The sequence below is a fragment of the Lepidochelys kempii genome, chromosome 6 (genome assembly GCF_965140265.1).
Source record: "Lepidochelys kempii isolate rLepKem1 chromosome 6, rLepKem1.hap2, whole genome shotgun sequence".
NCBI lineage: Eukaryota > Metazoa > Chordata > Testudines > Cheloniidae > Lepidochelys > Lepidochelys kempii.
This window is the reverse complement of record NC_133261.1, coordinates 55,095,420-55,102,316: the sequence shown is the minus strand read 5'-3', so window position 1 is coordinate 55,102,316 and position 6,897 is coordinate 55,095,420.

Here is a 6,897-nt window from a genome sequence, read left to right as displayed (position 1 = left end):
TCTCTCTCTCTCGTGCATAAAATGTATTTTGTTAAGAATGTTCCTCCTTTCTACCTCGTTTCACACTTTGATGCTGCAATTAACACATGGGCAGTCTATTGTAATCCCATGGAGCCCCATGGACATTGGTGGGGCTCCACATAGGTGAACAATTTTGCCTTCATCCTATCAGGATCAGAGCCTGGGTCTCCTGTTTTTCACTCTGTCTGTTCTCTGCTCCATATTTCCCCTCATGTTTCTTAAGGAATATTCCTTCTCATTCCCTTTGCTTTCCTCCCACAAAGTCTATCCTAAGCAAACCAAGAAGTGAATAACATTCTAGTCTCATCATTTAGAGGGACTCTAAATTTTAGACAAAAGCCCAAATCACCTATCCCTCAGAATTATGTTCTGCCAAACTAAAGCTCCTCTGCAGTTTTAGCTGCATACCGTTCCCCATGCTTTCTGTCCAGGCCTGATAGTCAATGGTGGTTGTTATTACTTTATTTGTTAATACACTTAAGTTTAGAACACTGGACAGCATGCTTCTGGCATAACTGAGACACTACTGTTATTATAGTGAGGAATATTCATAGTAGCAGCAGCAGCTGTGTCACAGTTCAGGAAAACTGCACTTCTATTCCCCCACCATGGTCCATTAAGGGCAGCTACTTTAGGCTCCCGACTCCCAGCTATCACCTCTTTTGGGCAAAAACTCAGGTCTCCCTCCCTTCTTACTGTTTTTTGAGGCTACATAGCTGCCTGAATTATGTTAGGATATCCCCAGAAAGCCAGATTGCCTAAACAGGAAAGTATCTGTGGTTTTGATTTTTCTTCAGAGGCTATAAACAGTTGCAATTGCCCACAGTCATAAGTTACCACACAGCTCTTTCTAAGCAAGCATATTTATTCTTAAGGTAATGGCATTACAGAGAAAACATATTAAAAATGATAAAAGAACCTACATACATGCTAAAAAGTCACCCCTCAACTCCAATCTTAGACCCTGGTAGGCATCAGTCCTTTAAACCCCACAACTGGATTGTCCTTCTTCTGACAACTTTCAAATTCAGAACCAGAACCCAGGCTGAACATTTGAGATATATTTTGCTTGTTTGTTTGTTTTTGTTCTTTTAAAATACAGCTCAGCAGAAGCAATACATAACTATTGATAGTGCAGGGGGAGCACTACTTAAAGATTGTGGGGGGCACGCGACTGCCCCACACTTCACCTCTGGGTGCAGTAACCTTCCAGCCCCACCTCCCTGGACCAGGGCAGAAGAATTAGATTTTTTTTTATCATATACTTTGATGTATGGTCAAGCCTCTTTGCATTGTGAGCTGGGTTTGAAGCATTACCCTTTCCTGATATAGATTATCTAAATAGACTTATTGTGTGTGCTATCCATGCAGTAACACATGCTTTATAGAGACGGGGCAGAACCAAAACCTTAGCTCTGAACTGCCCCTAAACTTGGAGAACTTCAGATCCACATCTGAACTCCTGTCTTCTCCACTACTATATGTGCTGAATCAAAACTTCAGTTATAAGAACATTTCTTCACTGAGTAAATTGGATCTGGGTTTGGAGCCCACATAGGCCCAACCCTATGCTAAAATACTCAGCATGGTGGAAGCTTGAATTCACACTACTTGGACTGTAAATACTCTTTCTTCTTTCTGAACCTAGTGGACTCAGCACGGGCCTCACAATGAGCACTTAGGCTGAAGGAAAATTTGACAAGCAAATGCTACTCATCTAGAAGAGTTTGATTTCCACACTTTTAATATTGTCGGTCCAGCACAATCTTCTTGTCTTGGGCAACATAAGACAATTTAATCAAACTGTCTAATTAAGCCTATATTGTACCTTGGGGGGGCGGGGGGGGGGGGGGGGGGGGGGGGCTGGACAAGCCTGAGAGGACCCAAGAAACAAAATTTGTCCCACACAATGTCTTTCCAGTGCATCTCTCAGAGCAGAGGAGTTTTGGGATGCTAGCCTGCAAACTTGAGGAACCCCAGGACCCATGAGGAACTCTGTGGTACTTTCTGGCCCTTCTGACAGCCTATTTGGCCCCGCATTTCCTGGCAGCATACCTACTACAGAGTTTTCTCCCCTGCTGTACTTCCCCTCAACTTGCATTAGCATGGAGAAAATATAGCCTTCTGTGTTTAATTAAAAGCAATGGCCACTGTGGAACCTGCTTATGATTAAAACAGATCTACTTAAACTCTCTTTATATTGAAGTATAATTAAAGCCCCTAGTTGTTCCAATGCATCACTCTGAGGAAAAATGAAACTCTGCTTAGAATAAAATTGATCTGGTGGTGGTAGGGGGTCAATCCTGCTGAAAAGCCTAGTCAGACAATGCATGCTGAAATTAGTGGTAGTTTTGCCTGCATAAAGTATTTCAGATTTGGGTCTTATGAAAAGGAGTTTAATTGTACCTACAAGATTGTGTTGTCAGGTCTGAATTAATACTGAATATTGATACAAGACACAACCTCTATTTTGTTATTTTAGAATGTTTTTTTTATTTGTGTAGGGGGTGGGAAACTCACAACTCATTATCCTCAGCCTTTACTTACAGAAAAAAAAACAAGCAAAATTGCAGCAACATATACATATATTCTTTTTTCTTATGTTTCCCACACACCTGAGACACAGAGTCCAGTTCACTTGTGCAAGTCTTTAACAGGGCTTTGATTTAGACTGTAATATTCTCTTCTGCAGGGAGTATGTGGAAAGGTTTATTTGTTTTGGTAATAAATAGGGTGTAATTTAAATATAATACAATATGGTTGTGTTTTCTGGAAAATAGAGCAATCAAACATGAAGTGGTTTGTTTCTTTAAAAACTAGCCACTAGGGGGCTCTCATTGCACTAATTTCAACCAGAGTTTATATAAACGCTAATCCTTCACCAATGAGTAGTCTGAATATATGTGCATCAAGATTCTGCTGGTTTCAACTTTTTTTAAAAAAAAGGTTACCTGGTCTGGTATATGTTCCCCATCTGATTTGGGTTCTGGGAATTCATGTGCAGGCAGTATGTTTAACTTGGTGAGTCAAAAAAATAGACCGTTAAGAAACATTCATTCATTGCAAGGCTTGACAGACAAGCCTGTGTGTTACACTCCACTAATTATAACAGGTATCCCTGCTATGGGATCTATGCTACGGTGAGGGTCAATCTGTATGGATCTTGTTGTAGGATTGGATTCACTTAGACATTTCTGCGGTGCTCATCGTTGTATCTGACAGTCGCTTGTCATTGGTTGTACTTATTAGAATAGGTTACCATAGAATTGTCTAGTGCTTAAAAACTCTGATCAGCTAAAAGAACAAAAAAGTCATAACCTGAAACTGCAAATAAAAATAATTAGCTAATAGTTTCAATAAACTTCAACAGGATTATGATTCAATGAAGTTCCAATTGGAATTATGTTCATTTTTCAGTGTATGTATTTTATCCCACAGATTGATAAATATATAAAGTAGAAAACAATACATTTACAGGGAGCAAAGCTGTGGATTTCATAATTTTACATTCCTGTTTTCAGTGTGTATGGTCAATGAAGAACTGATTCTGGTTTCTCAATGGATTTACACTACTGTAACTCCATGGACCTTAATAACGTTACTTCTGATTTACACCATGTGGGAGCAGAATTAAGCCCTGATTTGCTCCTGGGTTGAAAGGAACATTTGATCAAGTGTTGTGTGTAATGATGACTTTAAGGAAGGAGATATGGCTCTTATTCTCTGGTATGTCAGAGATTTCTTGGGTGACCTTTGGTGAATCACTTTCTTTGTATTTGAAAGGTGCTCTTGACTATAGCTTCTGAGTAGGCTTAAATTTGAGCCAGTCATTCTGTTCATGTAGATGGCAAACTCCTCATGCACGGAGATATCTGTGAAACAACATTGTTTCTGGTGTATAAAAGGTTGACAGAGTTATGTGTCATATTTCTGGCAGCACTGCCTTTGTTGTCTCACAATATCATCTAATGATGATACAGAGAAACAAGAGCATCTCTGTGTCTGTTTCCTTATCTGTAGAACTGTGTCGAATAATATGTATCTACCTGACAAGGATTTATTAACATTTGAAAAGTACTTTGAGATCTCCAGATGCAAGGTGCTGTAATAATAGCAATAATTTTGAAGAGGAGTGAGTACTCTGCACATGTAACTTCACAGCTCCATGCCTCAGTTTCCCTGTCAGTAAAATGGAGTTAATATTACTTAACTACATTGAAACTTTTTTTATGTTTTATTTTCAGTCAGCCAGGGAATATTGAAGGAAATTCAGATTAGTGCATTCGAAATTTGGTCTCCTGCTCAAATAAATCGAGCAGAAAGCACTGCCATTTTGAGCTAGTGTCAGGCATAATTCTCCCAAGAGAACATGGTCTGCAGTCCTCCAGTAGCAGAGTTGTCACTAAGGATACATCGACATGGAATAAGAAACCCATGGCATGACCGTGACTAGCCCATGTCAGCTGACATGGGCTTGTGGGGCTCAGGCTTCAGGGCTGAAAGTTGCTGTGATGTCAGCCACACTATCAGAGGCTTGTTCACCTGCACATCTACCAATGTGCTATATGCCATCTTGTGTCAGCAATGCCTCTCTGCCATGTACATTGGCTAAACTGGACAGTCTCTACGTAAGAGAATAAATGGACACAAATAAGATGTCAAGAATTGTAACATTCAAAAACCAGTCGGAGAACACGTCAATCTCTTTGGTCCCACTCAATTACAGACCTAAAAGTTGCAATTCTTCAACAAAAAAACTTCAAAAACAGACTCCAATGAGATACTGCTGAATTGGAATTAATTTGCAAACTGGATACAATTAACTTAGGCTTGAATAAAGACTGGCAGTGGATGTGTCATTACACAAAGTAAAACTATTTCCCCTCCTACTGTTCTTGTAAAGTGCTGGAAATGGCCCACCTTGATTATCACTACAAAAGGTTCACCCCACCCCCCACCCCCCGTCCTGCTGGTAATAGCTCACCTTTCCTGGTCACTCTTGTTACAGTCTGTATGGTAAACCCATTGTTTCATGGTCTCTGTGTATATAAAAATCAACCCACTATATTTTCCACTGTATGCATCTGATGAAGTGAGCTGTACCTCACGAAAGCTTATGCTCTAATAAATTTGTTAGTCTCTAAGGTGCCACAAGTACTTCTTTTCTTTTTCTTCTGTATCAGTCCCTGTTGATTATTTCTTTGGCTACTTTTGTAACACATGGCCTTTTGCTGTCCCGCATGCAAACTTCAAACATGGTGTGGGATTTGACCATTGTTAGGCCACACCCCAGCAATGGAAGCTATTATTAGGCACCCAGAGTCCCTTTTACCTTCAGTGTTTCTTCTCCTCGGTGTAAGTGTAATTTACTGGTTAGCATATGTTACAGATCCCTCTCTCTGCATACTTCACGGTGGATGAAGGTCTGTTATAGACTCGCCCAGTGTTCCTTGGCTCTTTAGCTCAAAGTATAACAGCGCTTACTTTTAGCTCTGGAGGTCCCCGATTCAATGCTTTATGGGTTAACCAAGATGGTGGTTGTCATATAATGCTCTATTCAGGTGCATCACTTTGCAAGTTCAGGGTTTGAGGCTCTGATCCTGCAAAGATCTAAGCCTGTACAAAACTTTGCACATATGAATCATCCCATAGACTACAGCTGAAATACTCCATGTGCAGGGTTATGCACATGCTTAAATCTTTGCAAATTTGAGACTGTAGACTGTACGTGCCCTGTGGGCCTGGACATTCTTTTGTGCATTGATCAAATGATCAGAAACAAACGTCTAAAACTTGCACTCAGTTATTTGCAACCTCAACCACCAGCAGGTACAAATAACAGAATGTGGATATCTAACGGATTAATTGGTCCTGCAGTTTTAAACGTGTTGATCTTTAAAAACTTCGCTCTTAATGTTTGCAAAGAATCATATATGCAAATGCTGCTGAATAAATAATATATATTAACAATAACTTGTATAATCATACTGCTATTAAGTGAAGTTCAAATGTTTTGCCTCTTACTTAGTATGACAGAGTGAAGAGTAGCTACAAAATCTGAGCTTGTTGGAGAAAACCCTTTTCAGTTGTACTAAACTGACCTTGAACATTGCAGGACTGGGTATGACAGATATAGCACCATAAAGTTACCCTTCCAGCATCAGCTGAGAAAAGCTGATGTTCCAGGAGCCCAAACCTGGAGTACAAGAAGGCTGCAAGGCTTACTGATTTTCCATTCAGTTTAACCTTTTAATGGTGGTATCACAAAGATAGTGCTATTTATCCATTATAAGTATCAGCACACTGTAGTGCAGTTCAGGTGTCGAATCTGGCTGAGATAACTTTGTAGTTGGACCGTCAGTCCAGACCTGAGTAATTTTGAGATTTGCTTACCTCATATTCCTATGCTGTTCATACACACACACACTTTTGCATGTGGGAAGTTGAGGTCTATTGCTTTGAAGTCTTTAAACCATGATTTGAGAACTTCAATAGCTCAGACATAGGTTAGAGGTTTGTTACAGGAGTGGGTGGGTGAGATTCTGTGGCCTGCGTTGTGCAGGAGGTCAGCCTAGAAGATCATAATAGTCCCTTCTGACCTTAAAGTCTATAACTCTATGTTAATGAGAGACGACCTCTGAATCATGTACTAGCTCAACCTTTATTATTATTTTCTTTTTGCTTTGGTCTACACCTAGATGCATTCTTCTGGGAATCAGGAATCCCATGTTCTATGCCCAGCTCCACTGCTGTCTCCCAGTGTCACCTTAAGTGAATAAGTAAACTCTTCTCTGCCTCATTTTACCCATCCGTGAAAGTAAAATAATAATGCCTGATTTATAGATGCACTGGGAAGCTGAATTCATTCTAGATAAA